Below are 14,360 nucleotides of genomic sequence, written 5' to 3'. Positions count from 1 at the left end.
TTGAGTGGAGTAAACTGCACACAATATGACAGTGAGTCCTGGTTTGCAGTTGTGATCTATAAGGTTGAATCAAAAGAACTGTAACCAATTTGCAGGTTACTTAGACTTCCTTTTCCGTACTTCTGTGATGGTGGTGTGGCCAGCCTATCATTGTGTACTTATGTGTGTCTCTTCTTCTAAACGTGAGTTCTTCTTGGGCTGGGAGGGAACTTATTTACCTTTGTGTTCCTGGTGTCTGCACGTAAGTGAGCATTCGATATATTTCTGCTGAATGGATAAAGTAAAGCCCAGGAAAGCTGTAACAACAACAACAATGACGATAATGATAGCAACTAACATTAACTGAGCCCTTAAAATGTTCCAGGCTAAGAACTTCACAACAATCACATGAATTAGATTGAATTAGATGCTAATAGTAGTAGCAATTGGTCCCCTTTTACTAATGAAAAAGGTGAGGCCCTCAGATGATTGGTGATTTGCTCAAGGCCACACAGTAAGAAGTTGACGCCAAGCAGCCTGGCAGCAGAGCCCCATTTCAAGACAACTCCCCTCTTCATGCCTCTGAAATCTCCTTAGCTGTCTAACATACAAAATCTCGCTAAAATAAGTTTTACCACATTCCGTGTGGCAAACTAGGGAATTTCAGGAAAGACCAGCCATGGAGAAAGGAGGCTGGACTGTGGCACCCTGTGCACCTGAGCTGAGGAGCAGCTTCCATGGATTCCACACACAGCTGAGCCTGGGATACCAGGAGGTGGCCACCCTAAGGCCTGTGTGACTTCAGTGGGCAGGAATGACGAGCATGTGGAGGCAGGAGCAGCGAGAGGTCAGGTGGCCCTTGATTCCTGCACTCTGTGGCAGCCTGACCAGCACATGGGTGGGTAAGCTCCCTCCTTTCCCACAGTTCCAGGCAGCTGCCATCATGCTTTCCTCTCATGGTCCTGGGTCCTGCTTGGGCCCAGACGGTAGTACTGGCCCTCACTGAGTGTTAAATAACTTCCAAGGAGAGCAGCTTTACTGTCACCAGCCCTCCCTTGGGGATCCACTGCGGTCATCTCACTAAGAAGCGAGAAGAAGACTAATGGGGCTTGTCTTACCCCTCAGAAAACCACCCCCAGGCACATTTTAAAATTATGCGGTACATATTTCTAGAGACATTTCTAAGTGGGGCAAATCTGTTTACATTTTTTGCTGTTGGCTGGTCAGGAAAGAGAAAAAAATTTTAAAATGAGTGTCAGGGATTAGGGTCTCCACCTAGCTGTCTGCTGGAGTTAATGTCCTTCACCTTGAAACCTCCATTGCAGGAGGAACTGATATCCCACAGCGACCCCCACCTCCTTACCTTGAGTCTATTCTACTGCAAATATGGTCCCTCATGCCCATCAGGTGTTCCTCAGCTCTTTTCCTTCCACACTTACTCCAGGCTGCGAGGCCCATGCATTCACCTGTCCAGAATTCCATACACAAAGCTCCTCAGCCAGAGAGGGGAGGCCCACACGGAGATCTCCTTTTTAAATGAATGAAAATTTATGCATTTCACACTTGATTTGGGCTAAACTAATGTATTAGTTTCCTACTGCTGCTGTAACAAATTATCACAAATTTAGTGACATAAAAAACACAGATTTATTATCATATAGTTCTCGAGGTCAGAAGTTCAAAGTCAGTTTCACTGGGCTAAAATCAAGGTGTTGGCAGGACTCCGTTCCCTCTGGAGGCTCCAGGAGAGAGTCCATTTCCTTCCAGCTTCTAGAGGCTGCCTTCATTCCTTGCCTTAAAGCTCCTTCCTCTATCTTCAAAGCTGGTAGTGTAGCATCTTTAAATCTCTCTCTGCTTCCATCACCACATTTTCTATGCTCATTTGGACCTTCCTGCCTCTCTTTTATTATAAGTCGCTTGTGATTATGTTGGGTCCACCCAGTGAATTCAGGATAATATCAACATCTCAGGATCTTCAGCTTAATCACATCTGCAAAGTTCCTTTTGCCGTGGAAAGCAATACATTCACACATCCCAGGTAGTAGGACCTGGACATCTTTGGGAGGCCATTATTCTGCCTAATACAACTAATATTTGGAATAGATAATAATTCCAGAAAAGGGAGTTTTATTCTTTTGCTTGGAATCCATTTTCAGATAGTGACAAGTCCAGCTGATTTGTACAGTTATAGCCCAAACAATCCTTTCATTCAGTATCACAACCCTCCCACTGTAGGAACATGGTGGCTTTAAAGCTTTTGCTTGTTTTAACAGAACTGTTCTTTCTAATTTCTAAGCTTTAACCTACTCCTCCCTTTCTCCCATTATACACTGTCTTCCTGTATTTTTTTGTGTGTGTGCAAATTTTGGGCACAAAACTCACTAAGAATTTAACTACTTGGGTAAAATAGGAGTGAATATTTTAAAAATATATGCTCTTGGGTGAAAAAACAGTGCCTAATAAAATCTGTCAAAGTGTGCCAAGTTTGCCATTGTGTTTTGAAGTAGCCATTTTTTTCTGTGAGTAAAAGAACACAGGAGCTTTAATTTTTCACCACAGTGAACAACAAAATAATATTCTTACAAAGGTAAAAGCTGACTTGGTGTTTTGACATTTTCAAATAGATTAGAATTTTGGAATTTTCAGTCAAGGTCTAACTCCAGATCAGTTCCAACCAAGTTTAGTGACTCATGCATCATTTTTTTTAACCTCATAAATAATTATTGTCTATACGGTAAAATATAAAATATAAATAACTTTTAAAAAGTAAAAGGGACTATTTGGTGTGAGATACATTTCCTTTTACAGAATATCTTACCTATTTTAAGAAGTGAAATGCAAGGTCTTCCATTTACAGTAAGTGGCGCAGTCCATATGAACAGGCTGGTTATTTGTATCTTGGGGGAGAGAAGGGAAATTCCTGCCAGAGTTGCTTTTCCCAAATTGAGTATTGACATAAAATTATCTTCAGTTTATAAATTACTATTGACTATGTTTTTAGTTAAAATATGTCTCTTTTTCCTTGTCACAAACTGCTTGAGAATTTTCCTTGGAATTTGAATTAATCCAAGCTGAAGTGTTATTAGAACATTTGGCAGAAGTTCAGGAAGTAATCCTCAAGCATTTTGGTATAAGTCCAAGAGGGCTACAGTAAGATAGAGTGTTTGGGGGTATGTGGATAAAATATTTTTATGATTTTTTAGATACCTTAAAACAGTGCTTGGAATCTGCAGGAATTGAAATGTATCCATTTTTTAAGCAGATATAATTCTTACATGGCTTGCCTTCTTCTGTATTGCCCCAAATACACCCACACTCCATAGGCCCTCAACAAAACACAGCTAGGAATGGAATGTTACTTTATTTCTTCCAGAGTAGATTGCCAAAGATCACATCATTGGTCTGGAATCCAGATTGGGAAGAAAGCTACTCCTTAACAAAATTATGATAAAACCTTAGTCAGCACATACTTGAGATAGTATGGCAGGTCTCTGAGAGATGTTATTTTTCCAAATAGGCTGTTTTGCTAACTGATCATTATTTGGACTCAGAGAAGATGTGACAAAAAATAGGAGGGGAGTGTAACGTCTGCAATCCCTTCTCTTTGCCCTGGATCCAGAGGAGAAGTAAAAATGAGAGACTATTTGACCAATTGCCAATCCTATTTTTCATTTACTCATTCATTCAGTCATTTAGATTGCAGAAGGGAGATGTAAGAGCTCTTCTAAAATATTTGAAAAGAAAAAAGTTAGATCCCTGTATTCACCCTTTACTGTGCTAAGCAAATTCCAGATGATGAAAGTCAAACAAAAACAGCAACCCAAAAGGATGAGTATTTTATCATGGCGAGATGGGAAAGGCATAAGTATAACATAAAGCCAAGGGGTCCTAAAACAAAAGAGCAACAGATTTGACCACATGAAAACTTAAAAGATCTACCTGGCAAAATATGCCCTGAACAAAGTTAAAGGACAAATGAAAGGTGGGGAGAAAATGTGCAACACATATAGCAGATCAAAAGGTTTATATGTCTATTGTCCAAAAAATAAGAAAAAAGAAAAGCCCAATTAGAGAAGAAACACTAATAAGCAGTAAATCTGCTAATATAAAAATGTAAATTAAAACACCAATTTATCTGTATAGATATCGATGTACAAATACGCTCATCCTTTTTTTTTTGCAAATCAGAGTTGACAAAACTAAATCTGATGATGTCGAAGGTCTGATGTTGGTAAGAGTAGGAGAAAACAGTCTCATTGATGGGAGGAGTAATTCTCATAACCTCTTTGGAGGGAAATTCGATAATATCTCTCAAAGATATTAATGTGCTTTCCCTCCTGCCCTGCAGTTCTTCTTCTGACCGTAGACGAAAACTTGACAGGGATGTTGTGGAGGAATTCTCGAATCAGGCAAGGAGCCCAACCCCTTCATGGTTTTTGTCCCTGCAGTGCTGAGAACCTATGTCTAGGGTGAGAGTAACTTCTGTTTTCTGCTTATGAGGCAGATCCCTCCTCCGTTATAGTTGATTTGGGTCTCTACAACTTGAATAAATTTTTAGGGACAAGCCCATCAAAAGTTCATCTGTCCAAAGGCCATCTGGTTTTGTCCTCAATTGTCAGGATCCCATGTGGATATGGAATAGGATGAAACTTGGAGGGGAAAAACATGTCCCCTTTGTGCTGGATTTGAGGCAGCACCTCCCTACTTCTGCTGACAGGGGAGGGGCTGGAAGAAGCTGAGCAATTCCCAGGAAAATGATGTGATGATGTCTGAGTGGTTTGGTTAATGCCAAGATGCCACTGGGTAACTTCATAAATGATGGGTTATTGGGAACACTAAATGCCATGCAGACTTGGGAGAGAATGCACCTATTTCCAGATCTACTTTTACTCTTTAATAGATAAAGTAATTAACCTTAGTGTTTTATTTTGATCTCTTATGGATTAGAATTTTTTAAATTCTAGGTTCATGATAGAGATGTTAGCTAACGCTACAATGAATCACATTGCAATATATAAATATATCAAATTAGCACATTTTCACAATGTTATATGTCAATTTTATCTCAACTTAAAAAATCTACAATGAGAATCAAAAAAATTCTATGTTCACTTGGGATAACTTGTTTCGTGTTACATCCAAGAGAAGACAATACTGCAGCTAAGAATTTTTCAGGAGACTAAATGTCATAATATCTCTTTTCTTCTCTTCTGTTCTGTTCTCTTTTCTTTTCTGTCCCTCCCTCCCACTCTCTCTCTCTCTTTTACCAGTCCAGACACACTTAGAAAACACCTAACCATAGTAGTTTACCATTACTACAATCAGAAACTCCCTTCCTAAGATTTATATTCCTTTCTGAGTATTAACCTAAGGGAGAGGCAAGCAACCATCATCCACCACTCATGTACACAGATGTAAGTCATTCCTGAGCCATCTCCCGAGCCAGGTCTTTTGGCTGACCGCAGAAGGTCAAAGATTCCAGGCAAAGGAGAGGGAGGGAGGTGTACTCAAATCGCATTGCTAAACCTGTGGGCAGGGTCTGGAATCCTGTGAGTGCAAAAGAGCTTGGAAGCATTTCTGTAACATATTTAAACATTTAAAAAATAGACCAAGGCAAAATAATATTTCAAAATTAGAGAAAATAATTTTATATGGCTTATCTTTGGTATTTGAATTAAACTGGCTGCAGCTAATTAACTTTTTAATTTAGTTCAAATACTGCTCATTCCTTCTTATTTGACCCTGCTTTTGCTCGTCCCTTCTCTCCACACTCTAGTCAGTGTTGCTTCTGGATATTCTCTATTAGGTCACATCATCAAGTTGAATAAAGATAAAAATCTCGCTATTTTTGTAGTGCTCTCTCTTTTACCCCAGAGTCATTATAATCCTCTTTGTACTAGTGATAACGCTTATGCTTTTGTAACTTCTTTCCAAGGGCCTCTGCTAACCCATGAGTCACCTTTCAGCGAATTAAATAAAACAAGTGCCCCTCAGGGATAACACAGCCCCAAGTTCGGGCCCCTGATGAAACATGGTTTATATTTCACTCATTGCTTGCCCTCTCAGCCAGGTGCCCTTGTGCACTGAACAGCCTTTGTAATGGTATGTGGTACCCCTGCTTCCTCCTACTTCTTCTGCTCTAAAGGAAAGATGAACGGTTAGGAAGAAGGATATGGGTAAGTGCTGGAAGAAATAATTTATGAAAGTCAAATGCAGTATTGTGCTGAGTCTGGTCATGACAGCTGCACTGACTCTTTATGCACTCATCCTCCTTTTTATGTAATTCCTACAAAATGTTAAAATGGAACTCTTTCACTCTCAGAGTTTTGGCAGAGGACCCAAGTCTGAGAACCAAATATTCCAGCATCCTAAAGAGAGGTATTAGACCACCTATGCAGAATGTGCTTAGAAACTATGACTTCTGTTCTGCTAGCATTAGTCCACAGCCCACCTCTGAGTGATGTAATGAAAGTGATGAGATGCCAGGATTGAGAGTTTCTTTGGGAGAGTTGTCAGTGGGGAGGTGGGGAGAGTTGGAGAGGGAATGTTTCTGCCATTTCAAGCTAATTAAGGTAGTCTGTAGGAGAAGCTCACAGAAAAGTTGTCATTTGTCTTCTGGCATGTGAGGGAACACCGAAAAAGTGCAGAGGAGAGATTGTCTCTAGCGTGCTGCTCTAGAGCCATGGAGTAGAGAGTTTCATTGGTCATGAGCTGTAGTTCCAGAGTTTGGTGGGGCAAGAATGTTTCCCCTCGGTCAGATGAGGACCCCGTGGAAGAGAAAAATAATGGACTCTATCCAAAAGGACTGCCTGGAGGGGAAAGGTGACCCCCAACAGATGGAGGTGACTTATCAGAAACCACTGCCCCAGAAGCAGCTGGGGCAAGAGTCCAGCTGCTGTCTTTGGGAGATTCTTACCTATGGAAGTCTTTGAAGAGTCCATAAAAATACCTCTGAAGAGAGAGAATTAGCAGTTAAATTCTGTACCCTATAAGGGCATTGATGCCAAACTACAACTCACCAATCAAATAAGGCCTTTCTTCCCCTTCGTTTTCCTCCCTATCAGGCTCCAACCCTGGAAGGGCCAAAACCCAGCAGATCAGACTGATAGGTGAGGTGGAGCAAGCAGGAAGGGAGAAACAATTTCTCCTTCTCCCTCTGCCACTGATAATTTCCTAGTGTGGGGTAGGCCAGAGCTGGGGAATGGGAGATACCTACAGTTAAATAAATTTTGGAGTTTTCGTAATAGACTGCATGCTAAACACATCAATGGATGTTTTTGTTGTTGCTATTTGAGAGTAACCGTAAAAGTCATGAGATGTTCTGGAGGTTTTACCCAGGAGCAGGGAAGTAATGATGAGAGAGTTAGTTTCATGAGATGGTGGTGGGAAAGAACACTATTGCTTTCTGTTTCCACCTTTTCAAGTTTCAGTTTATTTGCTGAGTCAGTTCTGTATTAAATACAAAGGGTCTAACTTGCAGAGAAGTTTTATATGTTCTGAGTCCCGTCCCCTCTCACCTTCTCTAGGATGTCAGTCCGCAGTTGTCTCCTTCCTCTGGTGCATCACTGACTTCTCCTTTACTACCAGATCTTTCCCAGCAGTATATAAAAATGACTTAATATCACCTAATGTAAAAAAAAAAAAAAAATTCCATATCCCCTTTAGTTACTGCTCTGTTCCCTATTTCCCTTCACTGAGAAATTCTTTGAAAGAGTTAGCTAACCTCATGGTCTAGGTTTCTTCATCTCTCATTCTCTCTTCAGTCCATTCCCACGGGCTTTCGTCTCCACCACACCACTGAATGGGCTCCTATCAGGATCAACAGTCCTCTAGCTCCATTGTATTTGCTTTCTCAGCTGCACTTGATGTGGTTGACCATTTCCTCCTTCTTCAGATGTGTTCTTCTCTAGGCTTCTGTGCTACACATTTATCTGGGCTCTTCCTGCTCTACTGGCCCTTTCTCATCTGCTAATTCTTCCCCCTCCACCAGCCCCTATCCTTGGCCTCTTAGTATCTCTGTCCAGATTCTCTTCCTAAACCATTGTATCTAGTCCCGGGACTTTACTGGACAGTGAAGATATAAAACATTTCCATCCTTGCAGATAGTTTAACTGGTTAATATGGGTCTTAAAGAAGAAAACAAAGTATTCTCTTTATTAAGTAAAGCAGATTTTAATCAGACAACAAAAATAAAGAGAAAAAACAAGAGCGTGTGTGTGTGTGTGTGTGTGTGTGTATTCGTTAGGAAAACATTCTTTTGGTTCTAAGTGACAAAAACTCAACCCAAATCAACAGAAGAGAAAAGGAAAATATTAGCTAAGGTATGCTGAAAAGTTGAAAGGTACAGGGGAACTCCAGGAGCAGCCTAACTGAGGGCTTAGCCAGTGCCTCCAGGATCCCTCTCTCTGCTCTCCATCCTCCGAGCTGGCTCCACTTTTAGCTCTGCCTATGGACTCCTAATTCCACGTCAGCAGCATTAAGCACACATTGTCATAAAACTCAGTCAGGTAAGCTCAGTTCCTTCAGAACCACCTGCCTCATCTTGAAATTGAGACTTATCAGCCTTCATAATCTCATGAAACAATGTAAGATAAAGAGATTATTACAATGAACTGACTCACACAATTGTGGAGCCTGATGAGTCTCAACATCTGCAGGATGAGTCAGCAGGCTCAGGACCCAGGAGAACGGATGGTGTAGCTCCAGTCCGAAGGCCGGCAGGCTCCAGACCAACAAGAGCTGATGTGTCAGTTTGAAGGCAATCAGGCAGGAGAAATTCTTTCTTACTCAGGGTAGCATTAGCCTTTTTGTTCTATTCAGACTGTCAACTGTTTGGATGAAGACCAGCCACATGAGGAAGGACAATCTGCTTTGCTCAGTCTGCTGATTTAAATGTTAATCTCATCCAAAAATATCATCACCAAAACACCCAAAATAATATTTGACCAAATATCGGGGCCTCCCATGGTCCAGTCAAGTTGACACACAAAATTAACCATCACACTCTCATGCCCTTCATTGGCCCATGCTGCTTTTTGCACCTCTGAAGTCCAAGCATAGGGGCCTTTATATATGTGTTATAAATAGGGTAAGATAGTCTTTCCATAGGAAAATTGCAGGACTATTGCCCAAGAAGACAGAGTGGAAGCTAGGGGCAAAAAAAGAAGTATCTACTACCAGTCACTAATATATGCATTTGAAAGCTAAAATGAGAATGGAACTAAAGAAACATGAATTGAATAACTGCTATGCACTAGGTACTGTCCAAAGCACTTTGTATTACCATGGAGCTGATGAACTTATTGAAAAAGTTCACTTGTATCTTTCAATTTTTTCAGCTGTATATTTACAATGAACAAAAAAGCATCTCTTTCTCTTCACCCTTTACCCCCAATGCACAGAAATAAAAAATAGGATTATAAATACATGAACCCTCCTTGCCCCCGTGGAAGTAAACCTTCTTTAAAATGTGCTATTTCTGATCAAGTGAGAAAATTTGCTGAAAGGTTGTAGATCACTTTGGTGATAGCCCTAAGAACATTTGTCTACATTTTTTTCTCTTTTAGACTAAATTCCTAAATTGTCTAGCCAAGCATAAAGAAATATAGTAAAGTGAGGTAGAAGAGTTTGTGTAATATTGATATCATTTCTTCCATAAATATTTGTGATTTACCATTTAAGTCTTTGTAAAAAGATTTTTAAATTCTTTCAATTTTTTTAGAAGTTATGGAACTATTCAATCTCTTAGACACAGAACAACTCAACATATAGAAGATTTAATTTCTTTAATAGATATAGAAATAGTGAGATTTTTTATTTGCTCGTGTGTCTATTTTGGTAAGTTTTTTAAAAAAGACTATTCATTTTATCTAAATTTTTTAAATAAAGTGACATAAGGTTGTTTATAATGTTCTTCTATCTAGTAAATGTCTGTAATTATCACTTTTTTTTTTTTTTTGCTGAGGAAGACTCTTTTTTTTTGCTTGAGGAAGATTGCCCCCGAGCTAACATCAGTTCCAGTCTTCCTCTATTTTGTATATGGGTCACTGCCACAGCATGGAGGACGAGTGGTATATGCCCACACCTGGGATCTGAACCCATGAACCCAGGCCACTGAAGCAGAGTGCACCAAACTTAATCACTACGCATAGGGCAGATCCTGTAATGATCACTTTTTATACCTGATATTGGTCATTTTTGTTTTGCTTCTCTTTTTATTTTTTTTATCAATTTTACCAAAGGTTTATCAATTGTGTTAATATTTTCAAAGAACCAACTTTTGACTTTTTAACTTTTCTCTTTTGTGTTTCTTGATTTCTGCTCATTAATATTTCCTTTCTTCTATTTTCTTTAGATTTGATTTGTCTGAAATGGTAATTAAGTTTATTGTTTTTCAATCTTTCTCCCCTACCCCACCCCAATATATATTTGGAACTATAAATTTCCTTTTTGGCATCACTGCTTAATATGTCACTTTCATTATAATTCAGTTCATAATATTTTCTAATTTTATTTGATTTCTTGGTCCTTGAGTCATTTAGAAGTGTATTACATAATTTCCAAATATTGGAGAATTTTCTAATTATCTCATATTATTGGTTTATATCTTAATTCCATTGTAGTCAAAGAACATCTTCCATATGATTTGAATCCTTTGAAAACAATTTAAGACTTTCCTTAAGGCTAGCATAGAGTGTATTTTGTTAATGTCTACTATTAACATAATGACATCAGCTCTCTTTCAGTTAATGTCTACATGACATGTCTTTTACTATCCTTTCCTTTTCACTCTTTCTGTATCTCTATATTTAAAGTGATTCTGTTGTCAACAGGATATAGTTGGGTTTTTAAACAATTTATTTAATCTAGTAATCTTTTTTTAAAAAGCGTGATTGTTTGGCTCATTTATGTTAAATGGAATAACTGATATAGTTGGGTTTAAGTCCACCATCTTGCTATTTATTTTTTTATTTGTTCCTCTGTTCTTTGTTCATTTATTCCTTCTTTCTAATTAATCAAGTGTTTTTATGATTTCATTTCTCTACCCCATTAATAGATAGTTAATTATAAATGATTGTATTTTTCTTTCAGGATTTCTCTGGAGATTATAATTTGTATCCTTGATTTAATACAGTCCATTTTAACCTTTGTGCTGTTGTTGTCATATATTTTATTTATATATGTTATAAATTCCACAAGAAATTATTATCGTTACATGAAATAATCAATAGTATTTTATTTTTACCCACATATTTTTCATTTTCTGATGCTCTTCATTCCTTCTTTTAGTTCCATGCTTTCATATGATCATTTCTTTCATTGTTTTGGTAGTATGGGTCTGCTGGTGAAAACTTCTCTCATTTTTATTTTTCTGAAAATTTCTTTATTTTGCCTTCATTTTTGAATGATATTTTAAAGGAGTATAGAATTCTAGGTTGGCAATCTTTTATTTTAGCACTTTGAAGATGTTATTCCGTTACCTCCAGGCTTCCATAACATGTTGAGAAGTCAACCATTAGTTTTATTGCTGCTCCTTTGAAGTTAATGTATCTTTTTTCTCTGACTGCTTTTAAGTTTTTCTCTCAATTCTTGATTATTCGAAGTTTGACAAAAATGTATCCAAGTGTGGTTTTCTTTTTATTTATCCTGCTCAGAATTTGCTGAGCTTCTTGAATTTGTGGAGCGATGTCTTATCAACTTTGGAAAAGTTTTGGCCATTATTTCTTCAAATTTGTTTTTGTTCTAATTTATTTCTCTTCTTCTTCTGGAATTCCAATGAAATATGATAGACTTTTTAACTTTGTCCCATATGTATCCAATTCTCTGTTTTATTTTTATATGTTCTTTCTGTCTGTGCTTGAATTTGTATATATTCTGTTGCCATAGCTTAGAGTCTAATGATCTTGTTGTCTCTGTCAAGTCTGCTGTTAAATGCATCCAATGTGTTCTTATCTTCAGATATTGTATTTTTCATTTAGAGAATGTCCATTTGATTTTTTATGAAGATTTCAGTTCTCTGTTGATATTCCTTATCTTTTCATCTATTTTTCCCTCTTTTCTTCTATTTCCTGTGATATATTAATCAGTTAAAGTCCTTGTCTGCTAGCTTCAGTACCTGGATTATCTATAGGTCTGATTCTATTGTTTATCTTTTCTCTTGATTATGAATATCAGTCACATTTTCCTGTTTCTCAGCAAGTCTAGTATTTTTTTTTTATTGTTTGTCAGACATTGTATACAACAGCACTGCAGAGGCTCCAGATGATGCCTTACGCTCAAGAGGGTTTCCACTTTCCCTATTAGGAAACAGGGTGAGGGATTTATCTTTGAGATGGGTAGGGGTTACATTGAAGCTTTAGTAAGGCTTTAGTCTACTTCTGGTTTTTCATGTTTTTCAAAATAGCTCTACTAAGCTTTTAATTAGAGCCTGCAAGATCTCTGTCTTCTCACTCCTGAAACACTGGGGAATTTAGTGCTTTACTTTAGAGATTTTAAACTTGGTTCTTTATCCTTCCACTTCTTGCCCCATCACAACTTCAAAATATGGAAGATGTCCAGACGGGTGCCTGGCTATGTGTTTGAATGGCAGGACCCCTTTCTCTAGTTAGAATTCTTCTCCTTAGCACTCTGAAACTAGAGGAGATTGTATTATGCCTTTTGGAAGCCTTCAGGCAAACTTCCCAGACTTCTTTGCATAGCCCCTGAACTTAGAAGATGTCCCATGGGGAAAACCAGCTGTGTGTTTAGTACTTCTCAAGTTTCTAGTTTCTCTCACCACCCCATGTGACTATCAAAAACCTCTCTGGTTTCTCTTTCCCCAAGAAAATTCTTTACAAAACATGTTTAATTTTCAGTCCATGCCCAGAATTGTCAAATGTCCCCATAGAAGAAAAAAACTGGTAATTTATGTAGTCCACATTTCTTCCTCATTTTCTGAGACCCTTAAAAATGTAACTTTTGTAATCTGTCTGGCTCTTTCTAGTTGTTGCAATGGGAATTCTAGTCTGCCATGACCTACTACATTATACTTAGGAATAGAAGTATGCTAATCCTCGTGTTTTGAGGGTAAAGGCCCCCCAGTACGGTTACAACTTCAAGAACTGAAAAGGGCCATAGCCTGCCTCCAGTGCTTGGATTCCAGGGGGTGGAAGTTTACGTTGGTGGTCCAGACTTGGGCTCTCAATTGCAGAGGCACTGACCAATAAGTAGCACAGACTTGGGAGCTATTGCTAGACTTGACGTGGGGAGGAAAGTTGGTAAAATGAACGGTAGCTTTTGAATGGACCATGTAAGCTTGCAGCAATAACCATAGCTAGTAGTAATCAAAATTAACTGAATGCCGAGACTCTTTCATTTTCCAGGATATAAACTCTTGTGTGATCCAAAGGTAGGAAAGAAGATCCCCCATTTTTCTGGGTGGTATTTAAACAAGATTAAATTTGACACAGAAAATTAAATAAATTTGTTCTCTTTTTCACAGAGGGAAGCATACTTTTTACACTGTTATTTCTGGCAGTATGACCAGGCTACTGGGTACAAAACTGATTCAGAGCTGTGGCATTTTGAATATGAAGAAGTTTTATGAATACCTTAATAATAATTTTATCTTACTTATATTGTCTTTTTCACATATATATGTACAAATACATATATGTGTATGTATATATGTATATGTATGTATGTATATAATAACTATATTTTTGTTCTACCCTCTCTTTTCAGTCATTATTAATACAATATAGGGACTTATTATTTTTTTAATTATGCTTTTAAATTACATTATTCTTTTTCAAGAGCAATATTGACATTTTAAACTAGATCCACACGTTTTATACCATGATTTTACTAGTTTTTGTTCCCTTTTTTGCTTCATGTTCTGGTCAGTTGAAGGAAGACTTCAAGTTGTTTTTTCTAGAAGACATATTGATATGTTGTAGGTACTTGCTTGCCTGACTATGTCTCCAGTTCTCTTCATGAATGAGAAATAGCTTTGAAATCCTCAGGCTGATAATTTTTGCCCCCAAACCTCTAGAGCAATTGTTCTCAAGCTTACATGCACAATGTCATCTCCTGGGAGATTTGAAAAATACTGATGCCTGGGTCACATCCCCAGCGATTCTGATATAATTGGTCGGAGATGTGGCCTTAATATCAGGATTAAATATCAGGATTAAAAGCAAAACAACAACAACAAATACACTTGAGCTCTCCTCTAGGTAAATTAAATCAGAATTTCTGGGAATGGAGCTTGGGCATCAACACACTTTTTCTGCTTCGTGTGAGAAATTCTCGGGTTTGCCAACTGCACTGTCAGTTTACAGCAGTGTCAAGTTTGTTCTTTATTCCTATCAATGTGGATTAAAATTTTGCTTTCATATTTT

The sequence above is a fragment of the Equus przewalskii genome, chromosome 4, assembly GCF_037783145.1.
Source record: "Equus przewalskii isolate Varuska chromosome 4, EquPr2, whole genome shotgun sequence".
In the NCBI taxonomy this organism is placed as follows: Eukaryota; Metazoa; Chordata; class Mammalia; order Perissodactyla; family Equidae; genus Equus; species Equus przewalskii.
The sequence above is the reverse complement of the archived record's forward strand: the minus strand, read 5'-3'. Positions refer to the sequence as shown.